Below are 19,679 nucleotides of genomic sequence, written 5' to 3'. Positions count from 1 at the left end.
TATCACCGTCCCAGATGGATGTAAATTAAGAATCAACTCAACGACCCTTCAAAGCTACCAGAATCCTGAATTCAAGAAACAGTCAATCCAAACACCGAAATTAGAAATCTCATCAAATATACCACTCAAGGAAGAAATTTGGAAACAAGAACCGTTACAACTCGAAACAGTCGACTTGGCAGACATCGACCCAATTTACCACAGGATGCACGAAATACAACAGGATCTTCAAAAAGAGGATCACGGATACGTCACATACTCCACTAATATTTGGACAATTTTAATTTGTATATTTTTCATTGTTACAGTAATCTTTTTCATTTGGCACAAGTGTATCAAGCCCCGAATTCATAGATATCGTTCCCGATGGTTGTCAGGTTCACCACCGGAAGACTTTTGAAAATTCGACATCGCAGGCTCCCCCGATTTTCAATCTAACGAGGGAGGTGTTATGATATCAGCATAAGTCCACAATGGACAATCATTCTGCAGACCAGCGCTGGATTATATATGAGGCGCATGAGGCGCGCGCCTCAGGGCCCGGGGAGACAAGGGCCCGACAGCAAGCGAACAAGTCTTAACTTAAGTTCAAATTAATGCTTAATAATTTAGGTTCGCTAATTTATTATTTTAGGTTGTTTTTGGTTTTTGTTGAGAGTTTTATGTTTATTTTATATTACAGGAAAGACAGGAAATATTTTTTTGTTGTTTTTATGAAAAATATATTTTATTCTGATATTATATTTAGTTTCTTGTTTTTTACACGTAAGTCATGTTAAAAAAATTGACAACAATCGACCCAGTAGTTTCAGAGATTATCTGTCTAATAAAAATCGGTGACGGCAGATAGACAGACAGACAGACGAAAAAGAGAGACCTATTTCTTCGTATTCTAGGGGTTATGAAAGATCGAGAAAACGTAAGAGTAGAGAGTCGATCGACGGACAATACTTCTTTCGCTTACGCTCGGAAAGTAAAAATTAAAACTAATAATGTCAAGATGAAAGGGGCCAGGGGCCCAGTATTTTTGCGCCTCAGGCCCGAAGATTCTTTGATCCGGCCCTGCTGCAGACCCATATCCTGCCACGTGCAAGATGCGCTTCCACACTTGCATCAATATCAACATGAGAACTTCAATTCTGCAGTTTTCCTCCTTATAAAAGGCATCGAAATAATTCATTTTTCAGTTCAGAAGCATCCGTCATCCGCGTAACAGTTCAGAAGCATCCGTCATCCGCGTAACTAAGAAGCCGCCGCCGCGTAGTTTATAAGCCCGTCATAATCGCGCTCTCCCAATAAGTGTAATAATTTAAGTGAATAATTGTGAAGTAGAAATAAGTGAATAATTAAGTAATTGTGAATAATCAATCAATATAAAATAATCCAATAATTAATAATCAAGTGTAATAATAATATTTGTGAATAAAAGAAAAGTTCTTTTTAAAAACAAGTTTATTAAACCAATAAACTTAACTCGCTCTTTGGTAAATGTTTTAATTTGTTTATTCGTGCAAATCAGCATCATATGTTTAAACACATAGTACTTACTTATAACACTTTACAGGACTTATTGTTTTGTATAATCCGACTCGATGGACGAATGTTTTGTGCAATCCGTCTCGAAGGACCAATGTTTGTGCAACTCGGCTCGTCCTACCAGTATTTTTTGTAATCTGGTTGATACGACAATGTGATACCGAATTGTACTTTGATATTGCTCCAAGGACCTTTGTTTTCTTGCGTGCGAGATAATAGACAGCGTTCGGTTTCGATGTTTAATACAGGACGGTTACAGAAGTACTAAATTTACATTTGTATTTACAATAACAGGTAAAGCAAAAGAGACCCAAAAGGGTTAGTGGCCGCTTCCGGAAATGGAACACTTGTCCTTTTTGGCTCAATTTTATCGGACTTGTCCGTTTTTTTTATTTTACCGGAATCGTTCGATCCAGTAAAACGTCAAACTTGACATAGTATGAAGTAAAATAAATAAATTTTATGATGTAAATACAATTTTTCCAATTTTCACTAATAAAATCCTCATTTTGTATGTTAAATCTCGCTATTAAAACAATAATTTAATCGAAAGGATGAATAAAATGTTTATAGTGCAACACTTTATTCACACTGTTATTGACAACACTAATAAAGTAAAAAAACTAAAAATTCGCACTACCACTGAAATTTTCGTTGCTATGGATGTGTGGATATTTAACTAAAATTTGCAATGTTTGATAGTCCACCTCCTGTAAAACAGTCCTAATGAAAGTCTAGGAGCATCGTTTGAATTTGACCGTGACGAAAGTACAGGCAGTTTAGGCAATTTGCCTTCTTCAAATGTTCATGATATTGGTAATATAATTAATATTTTTATGTATATGGATTACCTCAACAATACATTTTTTGAACAATTGTGCGAAATTGGAAAAAATCTTGTATGATACACGTGAATAAACGAATTTTATCCACTCAAAAACATTATCACACTCAGCTTCGCCTCGTGTGCTAAACTGTTTTTTCGGTGGATAAAATTCACTTTTATTCACTTATGCCATAAATAGCTATAAGTATATCGATAATTCGCTACTGAAAATTTATTGAAATATAATTTGTGTTAAAAAAAGATTTTTGTGATTTTATGGTTTATTAACATAATTTACTTATTTGAAATTAAATATTTTTAATACATAGCACAAGTTCTTGATATTCTTTATTTTTATTCCAAGTAATAATTGTGTTTCCTTTAGTTTTAATCAAGAAAATTTTTCGGTTATTATCTAACATACTTTTGTACATTAAGAAACTCCATTCCACGTCGCAGGACGTTACAGGACAATATTTAAATAAATAAAGAAGTCGTTTTATGTGTTTTAAAATTCACTCTGATTTCCGGACTTTAGACTTTTTGGTGTTTCACTTCGGCAAAAGAACTAGTCGTATCTCAAAGAAAACAAACAGTGGAATATAGCGTATTGTACCTATATTTTATAGTAAAAATGTCTAAATTTTTTTATGAAGAGACAGACTGTTCTAGGAAACTTTACTAAATCTTTTCATTTACGAGCTATTGAAAGACCGCCGGTCTCACTGATACTTCTTACTTGGCTCCTACGAATGAAGCGAAAAATGCACAGATTGAAAATACAGTAAATGGGGTAGTATGTATGCGTGATATGTCGTTAGACATTAAGTATTTTGCAAATAAAATTTATTTCATTGAAAACAGAAACATTAAAAAACATATCTGTACAAGTTTGGAATCGATATGGCCAGTTGTTTAGAATATGCAAATATGCTTTTGTTCGTATTTACAATTATTACGAAACAGGTTATCAAATAATCTATTTTCACATGGCGAGACTTTCAAGCGGCCGAAGAGTTAAAAACCATAAATTTTCAATGAAGAAACAAACTCTTCCAAGAAAATTTACCAAATCTTTTAGTTTACGCACTATTGGACGAGCACTCCTTAAAACGGTCAGTATACCTAATCGCATTATTCCATTGATACCTACCTACCGAAAACGTTGCCAGATGAGCCTAACACAAATTTGCGGATATTTCTCGTCAACCAGATATTATTTCATTTAGAAGTTTCTGGTGAATAAATGGGATTATTATAATGAACACATAAAACAAATAAATTGTGATTATTATTTGTTGTTTTAATCCATTAGACGCTTATAGCCTTATAAGCATACTTTTCTTGAAAAATCGGTAATAAATTCAGTGAAACATCTTTGTGCCTTAATTCCTATTGGTAAACAGGGATTTTGAATACAGGTCGCAGGAACATTTTGTATGGTTTTATGGTTTATTTACATAATTTTCTTATTTACAATGAATGTTTTTAATATATAATACAAGTTCTTGATAGTATTTATTTTAATTACATTTAATAAACCATAAAACCACAAAAATCTTTTTTTAACACAAATTATATTTCAATAAATTTTCAGTAGCGAATTATCGATATACTTAATTGTATTTACATCATAATAGATATTTATTTTATTAGGAGTTTAAGTGATACTTTATGTGTCGAGTATGGACGATTAAACGCCGAGCGATAGCGAGGCGAATTAAGTCTATACAAGTCACATGAAGTCACTTAAACTCCGAATGAAATACAATATTTTATTTTCAAACGATTGATCTTCTTTTGAAATGATTATTTCCTATCTTCTTGTTTCATTAAGGAATTTTGCCTTGATTTCACTTACCATGGTTACTATGGTTGACAACCACTATGATTTTCACATATTTATACTCCGGCCACGGTTGTAGAATAGATAGGTTGATACACTAGCATACATTTGCATATCCCTGGTCAGCGATTGACCAGTAAAGTGAATGACGCGCGAAATTTGAACTCAGTTCATAACACGAGACCCGTATTTCAGTTCCCCGTGTAATCCTTATGGGTGAAATCGAGGCGTCACTTTAACGCTTAAATTGTACCATTAAAGTAATTTTCTTATATATCCCACTACCTGTACCATTAAGACTGATATTTTTACTGTTGATCTTGATACCAAACATGAACGGAACCGGTAGTATTTAATAAATATTTAAATTCAACTTTTACCACTACATTTGCCTCGAACGTATGTCGTACAGTGGTTCATACTGCCACTGACTTCCCCCTCCACATAAATGGCTTTGATTTTCAGATGCTACAGATACGGCTGTGAATTTAAAATAATACATAAAGGAGATCTCATATTTGCAAATGTTTTCAATCAATTGCCAAATTTTGATTTAAGAATCATCATCAATCCCAAGCTTTTTTCTTTTCACACATTTTTGCTAGAAAAGGAAAAACTTAGCATTCCTGATTAAACCTTTCATGTACAAGTAAAAATCACTCTCATTTTAGTACGAATTGGGTCTGAAACACCCCTTTAAAAAAAAAAAATCACAATTTAAAGAACAATTTATTTCAAAACAAAAAAAAAGTATTTTACAATAAAAAATTGCACTTCCTAATGCAAAATCTGATTCACTTTTGGTGAAAAACTGACCCACAAACTGTTTTCTTGATGGGCCATTAAAATAGTCCTCGGACACTAATAGTTCTTCGACACTGTGAAGTAGATTTTCTTCAGATCTTTCTAGTTCAGGGCCCAATAGCAAAAGCAGTGCTTCGCTCCTATCAGTTTGTCCTAAGCTTTCATGAAGTTGTACCTCAACATTAGCTGTTTTTAGGCTGACTTGGGGATTAAAAGAATTTTCAGAGACAACAGCTCGGACCTCAGCTGATTCACTTTTCTTCAGATGTACGTCTCAAGCACGCAAATTATTGGTCCACAATACATTATAACGTCCGTGTAGGGCAGGTGTAGCCATATGATGATATACAAATGCACCTCTTGGGGTTTCACATGTTGCCTCTCTTAAGGAATATCTATGCATAATAAAACAAAATACGTCATAATTTTACTTGACACAGAATTTATCAATATACATTAACTTACCATAATCTTCTCGCATTCTAGCTCGAATAAACTCTTCAAGCACATTTAATTCAGTATACCAATTGACTTTCGCTACATTATTTGACTGTAAAGAATTTTCTCCAACAAAAAAAAATGGCAATTGCCCCTATTGTTAACACATGTCTTTCTGTCATTATTAATAACAAATACAAAAAAATCAGTCCACAGATACATACAACCCAATGTGAATCAATATCACAGAACTAATATATCATCCAAAAATTGTGATTATGATTGTTTGTTGTGATGAAAATACGAAATCAACTGTCATATTTTGGGGATTTTCACGATCTAAACGTCACTAGTACCGCAAAATATTCGCGTTCTTTTTCTTTCCCAAGTGTTTCTGGATTTTCCGTTTCACTCATGCGCAAGACGTTAGAAACGATGTACGTTACTTCGATGGATAGCGTTGTTTTTAATTTGCAATATATCTTTAACAGAAGCTTTTTATATAGTTAAACCTTTAGTAACAGGAAGATAATTGTACAGTCTTTATCGCTTGTAGCATGAACTAGTTAAGATTTCTACCTATGCGGCGTATTTTGTCTGTAAAATCAAGCTCCCATAAGAAACCCATAGTAGAATTTTTGAATTATGAACTGCCGCGCATTCTAAATTCTAACCTTACTTTACTGGTCAATTGTCGATCGCGTCGCCTGGTTTTTGACGTTTTAGGGACACCATAGATAAATAATACTACGTAAATAGAATGCAAACTCCCACTTGATTTTTGGTCCCAATAAACGCCCCCTGGTGCCTTGTGGCCGGTGCTAAAGCATGAACTACTAGATGCGTCATTGCTGCATATTTTATAATTAATATTTTATTTTTATTATCATTAATAATATCAAAAACACAGAGTAGAATAATATACAATTTATTAATATTGTCTACGATTTTTTGACTTTAATTTTATTTTGGTACATTATACAAGCATTTTGATATAATGCATTTTTATGTGTGGAAACTCTTGTACTGCGACCGCTTAAAATTAAATTCAAACCTTTTACAAACGTAAAAATTGTTAAATATATAATTTTATTACATATTTCACTTTCAATTAATTCCTTATGTTCACAATGAAACGAAAATTTGACATGATGAGATACTATAAACGAAATTTTGTTTTTGATGTTGTCGAAAGATGTACAATTGTTTAAAACGATTCTTGAAATATTATAAATTCTGTTAATGTTTTTTATAAAATCTAATTTACAATATTGCAATTTTCTGTTATTACAATTGTATTCTCTTATACGTATTAATTTGTAACATTGTTCGTCTTCCGAAAAATTGTTTAAAATTTGGGTTTTACAATATTCACACTTCAAATTTCTTAATGTTTTCGCAACCCAGCCAGACACATAACCAACAATACTTTTATGAAGATCTTTTTCTAAATTATATGGAAACAGTTTTGAAATGTACATATTCACGTTTAAAATTTCGTAACTCGTTTCATTTACTGAAGGTTGATTTATGTTTTTATCCACAAGTCCTTTAATATGAAATAAATCCGGTATGTTCGTTTTCTCGCAGTTTGCGCCCACTGAATTTGAACTATAAAAATTCCGTAATAATAGAGATTTGAAACTTTCCTTAAATTGGGCTGCCGTTAGATTAGTTGCTCGATTTCTTTGACTTCTGATTTTGCCAAAATAGTTTTCAATAACATCTTGATTTAAACATCTAGGTAAAAAATATTTGCACCTGCCCTGTTCTACTAAAATTGTATGTAAATCCACAAAACCTTCTAACGTTGCAATCCAGTTTTTTATACACGGAGGTACTACCATTTTTCCGGCCTCATCGACGAAATACATATCACCCAAAATTTTGATAGCTTCCTTCCAAAAATGTTTATGACCAGAAGATTTAAATACGCCCCCAGAAAATGATTTTCTGCACCATGGTTGAAAAGTACGGCCATTTACACTGTCGAAGAGCTTGTCAAAAAATTTTATAATTCGTGCTGTTCCCATTGCCTCGTGTGTTGAACTGCATTCGGCTGTAAAATTAAATTGTAAATGAATCAGTTAATTATTTTTAAATTTGTATTTACTAGATTTAACCAATAGCGTAATAGTCGATGCCATTGAGTGACTCAAAACTTGTGTCGCATAGCACACCTTCATCTTTTGAATTTTTTCCGGAATTACGTGGAGATCCGTAATTTTGTATAGAGCCCGTAATTCTCCACATGGTTGATCACTGTAGTACGCATCGATTATATGTTTCCAATTTGCAACCAAAATTTCCTCGCTTGTTTTCCACACTAAATTTTTAGTAAGCAGATTGTTCCTAATACATTTAATTAAATGAGGCGTGTCATATAATGGAATAATTTCTTGATCCCCTAATAAAATTCTTCTTTTAGGTTCCATCCCTTTATGTATATAACGTTGTTTCGACTCCTTTAGCAGAGAATTTATAGCTGCTTGGTTTGGTTGGCCTTGATCACAAATTGTAACCAGAATTTTGAATCCACAATGTTATATTTTTTCAACCAGAGTTTTCATAATAGTTGTCAATATGTAAGATTTTGTAGACGAAAAAGAAAATGCAAAGTATATTGGCTGTTGCCATTTTTTAAACACTCCGCGAATGAAAAAAACAAGAACATGATCTGCTATCTGTAAATTTTGTTCAAATCCAAAATTTTGAAATCCGAAAAATGTATCCCTATATTTGTCACAGTCTATGTGGGGCATTATGGACATTTCATCAAAAATTAATGCACATATTCTATCTTGGTTATTTAATTTTGAAGCAGATTCTTTAAGATTGTCGAAAATTATTTTGTTTATACCAACGTCTACTGGAATTTTGTTCAACATAGACATAATTGTTTGACGTGAAGGCAGTGCAAAAATCTGTCTCATTTTTCTATAACATCTCCCAGACTGTTTATAAAACATTAATGCAAATAATTTATCTTCAGTGGTAAACCTGCGACCATTTGATTTGACATTTCGTCTTTTTAATTGTGATAAACAAAAATTTATAGCATCCTGACTTAAAATTTTGCTTTCTAATTTTACTTCAAATTTGGAGTATAATTTCAATCGTTGGCGATACGAAGCTACCTTAATTTTGTTTCTACGGGCTGTACGCGAAATATTCCTAGAATTTGAATGTAAATTTAGTATTCGAGAAGGTTCTTGGTTTAAAGTTTCGTTTAGGGTTTCTCTGGAATTTCGAGATACTTCAGTACAAAATTTTTGAGAATCCAGTATAGAAATAGGGTTTACGGGATCATGGGTGTGTCTTTCGGGGTCGTTCATATTATCTGAAATTATTGTAAAAATTATCTATGGCATTCACTTGCATACAAATATTTACCATGCATAATTTGAATTGTAGAAATAGCAGTATTTTTAAGTTTTTGATTGGGGCCAAAATCCGTTTCTTTAAAATGTACATCGCAAAGAAAATATCCATTTTTATATATTTTCATGGGATCTAATTTGCCTAAATTTGGATTCTCTGTCCGTTCCAACCAAATTTTAAAACGCTCGTTGTATTTGTAGGGGTTGGGAAAACGATGGCGTTTGCTAATTTTAGTGTTTAGACATTTCAAAACACTGCATAGTTTCATATTTTACGCTTTGTTATCACGTATAATCACACAAATGACACTTTTATACTAATCATAAATGACATTAGTTTTTTTATTGTTTCTTAAAATTGGCTGTGGAAGTTGTCGCCAAGTAATTTTTGGAAAAAAATACTTCACTGCTATCAGTGCTATCTCTTACTATGTGGCCGGTACATAAGCCTAGACACAAACCTGGGACACGCATTACAGCCGACTTTGCATTCTATTTTACGTAGTATTATTTATCTATGAGGGACACAGAACTCTATAGGCATCTGTCTATAACCGATGTAATTAATAAAAGAAATCGTACTTATCGACTCCGATCAAATGTCATTTACAAATTTTGGATTGTTCATAAAGCAATGTAAACGAAAATCCCCAAAATAACTAGAATGATTTTCGCTCGACAAGGTAGAGGCGCTAGCTGTATGTGTCCTTTCCATGGATATAGGGATCGAAAAGAAGCGTCGCCATCCCAAGCCATTAGTGTAAAGTCGCGATCTTTTCTATAGAACCACTCCCTAGTGTAAATTTTCAAAATTTGTTTGGTGTAAGTGACCTTGACGGGTTTCTGGGGGAAAACATATGTGTCAAAAATTTGACAGGTTAGATGGCCCTATTGTCAATGTAGATATTTTATTTTAATAAATAGATGAACAGAACATACAGTCTGCATGGGATACAGTGCGGCATAGCTGAGGGCAACCGAAACATTCGTGTTGTGCTAATTTCGATTGCCATGTCAACTACCGCTACCAACCGCGTTCGGCGTAAAGTACTAGATGACAGGGCTACCAACTTGACTTTTTATCGAGTGGTTCCGTAGAAATGACCACTACTGTACAAACCTATCTATTCTACAACCGTGACTCCGGCGGAGTATAAGTGTCAGTTATATGACGTTTGAAAATAAAATTTATTTATTTTACTTCATACTATGTCAAGTTTGACGTTTTATTGGATTCGAACGAGTCCGGTAAAATCAAAAAAACGGACAAGTCCGATAAAATTGAGCCAAAAAGGACAAGTGTTCCATTTCCGGAAGCGGCCACTGACCCTTTTGGGTCTCTTTTGCTTTACCTGTTATTGTAAATACAAATGTAAATTTAGTACTTCTGTAACCGTCCTGTATTAAACATCGAAACCGAACGCTGTCTATTATCTCGCACGCAAGAAAACAAAGGTCCTTGGAGCAATATCAAAGTACAATTCGGTATCACATTGTCGTATCAACCAGATTACAAAAAATACTGGTAGGACGAGCCGAGTTGCACAAACATTGGTCCTTCGAGACGGATTGCACAAAACATTCGTCCATCGAGTCGGATTATACAAAACAATAAGTCCTGTAAAGTGTTATAAGTACTATGTGTTTAAACATATGATGCTGATTTGCACGAATAAACAAATTAAAACATTTACCAAAGAGCGGTTGCTAACGATGTCAGAAAAAGTGACTCGATTTGGATTTTTTCTCAAAATAATAATAATTTTATCGAATAAAAAAGTATGTTGACAGTATGAAATAAAATACATAACAACATACGTCCGGTAACTCTTTTCGCAGTACTCGTTTCGAAATTAAAGACTCGGCTACCTACTCGTCCTGAAATATACCACTCGTACTGTAAAATTTGAGCTACCGGACCGGACCGTATTTAGAATAACTTTAATTACCATTTATGTTTTCATCAACACTAACAAGTATTTAAAATAACAAGTAATAATTTGTTTGTATTGTTTATTCATTATAATAATTCCATTTATTCACCAGAAACTTTTAAAAGAAATAAAATCTAATCGACTAGAAATAACGGCAAAGTTGTGTTAGGCTCATCTGGCAACGTTGTAAATTATATAAATGTTTACTATGAGATTTTTACACATTTTTTTCGTCGCCCTCTGTCGAGTGGTAGCTTTATTAAATGTATTGTTGCTGTGATTTGGGTTATCTACGCCCGCGATTGGTGTCCAAGCTTTTCGCCGGCGTTTGACGGCCGACTGTTGGTGCGCCATCTCTTGTTCGCCGGCCGTTGGCCTGTTCGCTCCAAACAATAGCATGGGTCTATCTATATGTATTTAATCAATGATCCATGGAAAGGACACATACAGCTAGCGCCTCTACCTTGTCGAGCGGAAATCATTCTAGTTATTTTGGGGATTTTCGTTTACATTGCTTTATGAACAATACAAAATTTGTAAATGACATTTGATCGGAGTCGATAAGTACGATTTCTTTTATTAATTACATCGGTTATAGACAGATGCCTATAGAGTTCTGTGTCCCTAAAACGTCAAAAACCAGGCGACGCGATCGACAATTGGCGTCGCTGACCAGGGATATGCAAATGTATGCTAGTGTATCAACCTATCTATTGTACAACCGTGGTTATAATAAACGAACCTGCAAACGTTCCCAAATTATTTAATTAAAAACAACATAAACAAGAATAGCACTAATAAAGCAAATACTCAAAATGATGTCGCTTAATGGAAAACCACACTATTGCCACCACAATTTAGAAAAAAAAATCCATGGATGACTAGAGGAGGTTTGTTTTCAATTATATGGTACTATAATATGTAGTTACTACACTTTTACTTTGTTTATTAATAAATTATTTTTCCAGAGAGTCATTAATCTTAAAAACTGCATCTTGACTACTTCGGACCCAAATTTAACCAATAATTTTCTTCTGCAACGGTTGAAGGAGTTGAAGGGTAATTCAAGGCGTAATTCGGAACCTCCAAGATCTTGTACTACCACCGTGTCTTTATAAAAAAATCCGTCGTAGTAGGAGTCGGCAGAATCTATGGCGATCGCATATTTCAAAACCGCAAGCCAAGCTTCTACTTCAGCGTGCCCTTCGCGACGCATGGTTAATCCTTGCAAAAACTCATCGTCGATGATGATTTTAATCTGACCATTGTGTCCTTTATCTATACGAAGGACAAAACACATTTTCCTAAAAACATTAACAAGAAAAGAACATACCTTTTTTGCTGTTTTATCAGTTGTCACAAACAGCGTTATATCCACAAAACACACGTTATATCTTGCTATTGACAGACAAAGACAAATGCAGAAATAGCAGAGATATAGTGAAGGAGAATGGGGGCCGCCATTTTATCAGTTAACATTAAAGTTTTGTTTACCTACGAGGTTACGACGTTCTTGAACCAGTTGTAATTTGGAGTTAAAATTATTACTTAATTTGTTTTACCGTTAGTGTACGTATGAACGTGCTTGTTAGTGTTAAAGGACATTATTAGCATTTCCACAACATTTGAAGGTGAGGAACGTGATCAGGGGGTGCTGTAGAAGAGTTTTGTGCAAAAAGTTTGTCCGAAATCGCGAAGTGCTCTTTGTAAAATTTGACCCATTATTATTGACAACAAACATGTCTTCTACAGTTTCTCACTGTAAAAATTGTCAACGATTTCGTTCAGAAGGTGTATCTTTTCATCAGTAAGTTTTCTTCATTATCTTATTAAAATCGAATACGTAGGTATTTATAATTAATAACAATTGGTTATTGCAATACTACGTGATCAATATTTATTATATCTGATTTTAGGTTTCCGAAAGATCGAGAACTTTTAAAAAAGTGGCTGATTGTTGTGAAAAAAGATGACAGCTTCAAACTGACTAAGTATAAGCTGGTGTCTTCAGATCATTTCACAACAACTGATTTCATTGTTGTAAATTAGAGAAAACGATTGAAATCGAACGCAATTCCCAGTGTGAATTTAGATGAAAGTCTAGAAGCTTCTTCAACTTCAGTGAGTACTGTGAGTGCTACTTCAGCTGATATTTGAAAAGAGTCTCCATCGATTATACCTCAAGGTGTAAAGAGGACATTAAGGTTTGAATATTTTATCATATTGAATTTTTTACTACTGTTAATAATTATTATTTAGTGCTGCGCAGAGATACCATGGAAAAAGCAGTAGCAGTACAAGTGGAAGTAAAAGCAAGAACTCAAAAAGTAGTTCTGACAGTAGGGAAGGTGATAAGCTGGCGTTACATAAAGAAACTACATGAAGAAGAATTCCTAAATGTTGCAAACAAGTTGAAAAAGGCACATTTGGAGTGGCGCCAACATAAAATGAAAGTAAGTTGTTGTCCTGAGAATATTCCTTATTGACATTAATAATTAAGTTCTATTATAGGTGAGTTTAGCAGCACAAACTCTTAGCAAGAGTTGTGGATGCACTTGAATTTTTAAAAGATCTTGGTATTGGTGACTTTCAAGGTTGTGAAACAACAATAGAATTCATCAGAAGGATAGATTCTTTATTTGATATTCTCAATTCCCGAAGTGTACATGCTAAGAATTTTAAGGCACCTTTGAGAGAAAACAATGAAGAAATGTGGTGTCCATTTCTCATCGACACCAATGAGTATCTTCTGAATATGAAGGATGTCACTGGAAGGCCTTTGTGGTGCACGCCCCGAAAAACGTCAATTCTGGGCTTTGCTATTTCCGCTACGTCGTTCATGGGAATTTTTGATGAATTTGTTAGTAGTAAGAGGTTGAATAACTTGCTAACATATAAATGTAGTCAAGATCATCTGTAAATTTTATTCTGCTCAGTGCGGTAAGCTTTTAAAGAAACAATTGTATTACTTTTTTATGCACTGGAATTACACAAATCTGTATTTATTTTTCTGTTTTCAGATCGAGAAATGGGTGAAACAATAACCCTACTACTCTACAATTTTGTAAAATTTTTAGAAGATTGCTTCTATTTACAAACATAACGAGGGAAGGAGGAAATTGTAAAGTGCTTTGCACCACCTGTATGCTCTCTGTTAGCAGTGGCCCAAAGTAAAAGAGCACAAATGTTCAACAATCAGTTGACGTGTTTGTCTTGAAAAAATATGGTCTCGATATTTTGACTGAAGCACTTGCAGATCATGACTATGACCGTCTAATTTTATTGGGCCGAGTGAAGTGGCAGAAAACGTTGTGGCATATACAGGGTGACTGCGAAATATGTGCAAATATTTTAACCACGGCATCCCCCACCCTAGTAGAGCCGAAATATAGAAAAAATAAATTAAAAATCGAATGGGGCAAAACCCCCATGAACCACCCTCGATACGAAGGCACTGAGCCACCTTGTAAACAGAGTTGGAAAAACGTTCGAATAAAAACGACCTAAACACTTTCAGTTTCAATTAAAAGTAAAACCGACTTTTTGCTGCTTATCATTCGTTCATTCATTTACTCATTCATCGTTAAAGGTCAGTGTGAAAGTTTTTTGGTAATTTTGATTCTGACGGATGTTTGGTGCTTGTCACAACGATTTTACATTGTTTATTGGAACAGAAATAAGAGCAACTTAGAATGCTACTACCTTTTTACAAGAAATGTTGAAAATGTTGTCCTTGACTAGCAATTCAAGCGTCAGAGCGTCGCAAGAGGTTTGTTGTTAGGTAAAAAAAACACCGGAGTAGCGGCTGTCACTTTTACTTGTTGAAGCTCTTCGATTATTTCTGGACACTGTTGATTTCCGCAAACGAATTGTTTCATCCAACCAATACACGTTTCTCGAAAACCGTCTCTTGAAATCGTACTTGTTGACGACCATGTGGAGTTTCATCGGACAAAAAGTGAGTTACACAACGTGGACAATCAGTGGACTCCAAACCGTGCACTTTGTCAACATGGTATGGTTGTGACCGTGTACTTTTAATGTAGGATCCACTACAAGCTGCGAAAATCCAATTTCTTCTTTCTGTCCCATCACGACCACGATCGTGAGTTTGAGGTTGAAGGTACCATGATCTCGGAGATGCTGTACCACTGACGTAAATGTTCGCGCACATGGAATCGCGCGATTTGGAAAGCGTTTGATCCACAATTCGCGGGCCAAGCTTGAGTTCCCATCCGCCACCCCATACAGCATTATCATGTCGGCACGCTCTGAATTTGTAAAATTCACCATTGTCAAACACAACCGAACACACCCAGCTACGGCAAGTAACTGATGCACTACTGTCCTTATCGTCTTTTTGCACTAGTTTTTTGGTTCTTAAACTTCGTCGCTGGGTGCCATTCATTGTAGTAATGATGTAGGTCAAGAAACACTACCAGCGGCGTGTGTGACAATTTATAAGTAATTTCAAATAATTTTTTCCCGACACTGTTACCACTTAGGATCGTGAATTTTATACAGTGACATACTCGTATCGTGAGCTATTCCCCATTTTTTTTTTGCACATATTTCGCAGTCAGGCTATATTGGTAGCTATGTTGTCAAAATGGTGGTGAAGACGTTTAAGTGCACAGACTGCATTTCTTCTTGCATTGAAACACGAGGAAGTGACTTACAGTTTTACAGATTATGGGGCAAAAAAAACATGGGTAAAATAAAATACTTACAATAGTTACTTTTTAAGTCTTAACAAAATTTTGATTTTAGGTGGACTTATTAAACCTTTTGCTGGGGTTGTAAAGACTTGTTGTTATTGTTAATACGAAAAATTTTGCAACTCACCAATAGCAAACTTCCAAGCGATGAACAATTTTTTAAAACTTTCGGCATGTCAGCATTCTTTTTCCTAAATTAGAGGACCCACGCACTCGAGACGGCGGCCATCGATGAAGGCCATTTATATATTCTTATTAAACAAATAATTAATGTCTACATGTAAATAAGAATGTTTAATTTGAGCAAAAGACTTCATGTCTTGCTCAAGGCACTTCTGTTAGACATGTGTACACAATTTGTACTGTTTTCGCATCAATAAATATATTTAAGTATAATTATTGTGGTGACCGAATTTAAATCAAAGTTTTCGCGCTGAAATTAATTAACAGCGGCGCGAAATCACATTTGAATAATTTGAATTTGAAAAAAAAAAAATTCAATCACGAGAAGGGAATCGTTAAACATATAGGCAACCAAATAGACATGTCGGTTTTTAATGCATGATCATTGAGTTAGATGGCAGCACGTAGCGCTAGGGTGATTTCAGTTAGAGGGTTGGGAGAGAAGCTGCATGGCGTAGAAGGATTCATTATGAATGTGCTGGTGAGAGTGTAACCACGTGGTAAGCGCAACCTACGTTGCGTGTGTTTTTTTTTTGTTTTTGAAAAATGGCGGGAAGACGTTCTTTCATACAAGTGAGCATATACTGCATGTGAGTTGAGATCGCAAGAAATTATAGACAAAATTAGGGAGGTCGAAATCCTTCCTGAGGAGGAAAAAGAAACGAAGAGCGACAGTGACTCAGCGTGCCTTTCTGGCGACTCCGCAGGGCCAAGGCGTCATCGGCCTTCATTCCCCAAAACCCCCTGGGGTTTTTATTCACCGAAATATTACATTTCAAACAGATATATGAAAGAAAACATTCGCGAATTGACAGACACACACATATGAAAAACGAACAAACGGAAAATTCTATACATCTGTTTGGAATCAATGCAAATATTTGAATATCACAAATTTAATAAAACAAAGCAAACTGAATCAAGTAACTGGATGCAAATACACAAGTTATTACAGGCATGTGGCGACAGATCTTTTTTTTTAAGTTACGGCAGTTAACAGGAGCACAACAAAAGTACCCCTGGGGCGTTATAGCATGAGCGGAGTCTGGGTTACCGGTCTGGAGCTGTTCTCCCCCCACGACGGTGATTCTATCTATCGCACAGCCTACCCCACACACATATCTCCATTACGAACGTGTCCTGCGGAACTAGGCCATTACGGTCGTCCGACCCGCAAGAGAACTCGGCTATGGGCAGAAGTCGAGAAATGTGTGGACTTGTACAGGTTGCACGATAAATCTCGCCAGCTCGACTAGGAGCTTCGCTTCTGCCACGTTTTCTGTGTCATTTAACCTCAATTCCATTTTAAAATATTCAATCTCTTATAACTCTGATATTAACAACAATTGAACAAGTGTTAAAGTTTCAAAGAGCAATAAACAACATTTAGATTCGCCATACAACCTTGTGAAATTTTAAACAACAAATAATTCTTATGTGAGATTAAAGTCGGACATCAAATAATTTATAGGATAGAAACATTCATCAACAAAATATTTGAATTGCTAACTGCAGAAAGGGGACATGTCCCATTTTTTACCACAATAACATTCCTACATAATCGTGTTCTAGAGGTCTAAACACATCTTTACTGCAAAAACGGGCCATGTTTAATGATTTAGCTCGGGGCTACAAGCGGATGAAATTTACGGTTACATCAGAAAAGGGATATGTCCAGGAGATATCGACTTTCTGCAGTAAACACCGTGGTCTCAACGTCTTAAAGACTAAGAGCTGAAAGATTCTACACAGTACCTGAATACATTCAAATAATCTCTGCAGCATCAAAGAATCCTCAGAAATTTTCAATTGTTGAGGTTTCTAGAGATATGATTTATGATTTTAAAAGCTGGTGGTCAAGATTTTACAAAAAGACATGCCTAAGTAATGAGTCTTACGGGAAGCGCGTACCACGCAGTCAGAAAAAGTCATTTGCGATTGCTTCTTTTCATCAGATAACTATTTCCTCACCTAGCGAAGTTGTTTGTCGAGAGCTGATAAACGGTTTACTCACAGACACTTTTAGATTGAGAAATACAGAAAAGAATTTGGCTTTTCCTACAACACAAGCGTATCCCGAAAAACTAGCCATCAGCCAGAAGAAAATGACGGATATAACAAACACTTTACGATTTATCCCAGACGCTTATAACGCATTTTGGCAGGAGATTGCTACTTGGCCAACTGTAGAACAGGAGCGCGATAATGATTAAGTTTTTTAGTCAGATATACATATAACACGTTTGTGTAAAATTATTACTGAAATAAAGCTGTTTTTTGTGTTTTTTTTACCTTTTTTTTCATTTTACTGCAAAAAGGGGATATGTCCAAGTGTCAAATTTGACAGCCAAATTGACCCAAAAAAGAAAACATGCATTTAACCAACACTCGTTGATAACTGAGAACATAGAGAACCGACAATTGAAAACGGGGATCGGAAACAAGTAGTTGTAAAAATCTGAGACGTTTTATTCATTTCCTCAACATTTTGAAAAATGTGATATATCCCCTTTCTGCAGTTAGCAATTCATTTACAGAACAAAACTTAGCAAGGATTTATGAAACAAAAGATCTGGTGTGAAATGAATTTGTACAAATAGAAATATTATGTGAGGTTAAAACTGTAGAACATGAAATTTACGTTCAATTAAAATTATACAACAAAGGAAAATTACTGAGGTTAAAATTGTGAGATTAAAGAAATATTATTGTATGAGGTGAAAATTTGCAGCGTTAACAAAATTTACATGAGATTAATAATTGCCACACTTTATCAACGATTCAAACAAAGAGTTTACATTATGCCAAATTATATCATGATCTAAGCGATTGGTTACTTCAAAAATAATTTACTTTGAGAGTTTAAAATACTGCGAACTGGCTACCCCAACAAAACACATAATAAACAAACACAGAAATATCCAATCATCGCTCCGAGGGAAAAAGCGTCTCGGTGATGTAAATTTTAAAATCGTTGCGAGGAAAAGGCGTCTCGGTGATGTAAATTTTTAAAATCGTTGCGAGGAAAAAGCGTCTCGGTGATGTAATCAATCTGTAGCGTTGAGAGGGCATGCCTTGATTAATTAATCAATCTGTGGCGTTGTGAGGCAAGCCCCAATGAATTAATCATGATAACGATGATAACAAAACAACCTAAGGGAACAAAATATCATAACCCCCGCCAGTTCGCAGTATAACGAACTTGTTTAACTGCCGTAAATGAACTACGAGCCCTAACAACTAAATATTGGGACAACAAAAAATTTTTATAAAAAAATCACCAAACTTTTTAACAAAAATGTAATTTACTTTAGATAATTAAAATTTTAAAATTACTTCGTTTTGCAAAACTGTTAATGTTTACAGCACAACAAAAACTGATTTCTAACTCAAACAGTGACATAAAACTCTAAACCAACGTAACATTTTGTGACACATAAATATTGGGACACAGCAAATTCAGTAACTGGTCATATCTCATTTTGCCTTAATAACTGCAGGAATTCTTGCCATCATACTTTCAACTAATTTTCTGCAATACACAGGAGTTGTTACCGTATCCTACACTCGCTAAATTTCCTGTTGAAGATTGACAATCGCTTGTCATGGATGATTTCCTAAATATTGTTTTATTTCATACCGTCTCTACTAGATAAGGATCTGGGCTATTCGATGGTCAGGGCAAACATTTATATTATTATTCTTTGTAATAAGTGTTGTAGGTGTGTAACTTGAAGCATCATCCTGTTGAAAAATATAAATATCAACAGGATAGACTGCTTCTGTAGTTGTTAATATTTTTTTACAAAGTCTCTTGACATTTGTTTGAATTTGTAATTTCCCTTCCATGAACGTTGTTAACTGGTCTTTAAATTCCGTTAATAGACAGGCACCCCCAAACCATTTTTCCGCTTGCAGACTTGATTGATTGTTTAAGATAATCCATATTAAAATTCCTTTTTTATTTCAATAACTCTTTTTCGACTATTATCTCACCCATACATCAAATTTGGA

At 34.7% G+C, this 19,679-nt stretch overlaps 2 long non-coding RNA genes across 6 annotated transcripts; one reads left to right on the top strand and one right to left on the bottom strand.

The window, feature by feature from the left end:
- Nucleotides 1-4,920: 4,920 nt before the first annotated feature.
- LOC135122887 (uncharacterized) lies at nucleotides 4,921-6,139 on the bottom strand. Its single transcript, XR_010279478.1, has 2 exons — nucleotides 5,478-6,139; nucleotides 4,921-5,407 (listed from the first exon to the last, which is right to left on the bottom strand). It is a non-coding gene; the product is annotated as an uncharacterized LOC135122887 (long non-coding RNA).
- A 5,062-nt stretch (nucleotides 6,140-11,201) lies between these two features.
- On the top strand, nucleotides 11,202-15,878 carry LOC135132323 (uncharacterized). Of its 5 annotated transcripts, none has more exons than XR_010281008.1 (8): nucleotides 11,202-11,300; nucleotides 11,363-11,673; nucleotides 11,733-12,571; nucleotides 12,681-12,968; nucleotides 13,024-13,217; nucleotides 13,276-13,704; nucleotides 13,785-15,476; nucleotides 15,535-15,878. It is a non-coding gene; the product is annotated as an uncharacterized LOC135132323 (long non-coding RNA). The 5 variants fall into 5 exon arrangements; XR_010281009.1 differs by having other exon boundaries at nucleotides 11,202-11,673; nucleotides 12,681-12,755; nucleotides 12,814-12,968; XR_010281006.1 differs by having other exon boundaries at nucleotides 11,202-11,654.
- Nucleotides 15,879-19,679: the final 3,801 nt, after the last annotated feature.

The sequence above is a fragment of the Zophobas morio genome, unplaced genomic scaffold, assembly GCF_036711695.1.
Source record: "Zophobas morio isolate AGI-343-1 ecotype UQ-CSIRO unplaced genomic scaffold, CSIRO_AGI_Zmor_V1 ptg000002l, whole genome shotgun sequence".
Taxonomy (NCBI): domain Eukaryota; kingdom Metazoa; phylum Arthropoda; class Insecta; order Coleoptera; family Tenebrionidae; genus Zophobas; species Zophobas morio.
This window is presented reverse-complemented; position numbering and strand designations above follow the sequence as displayed.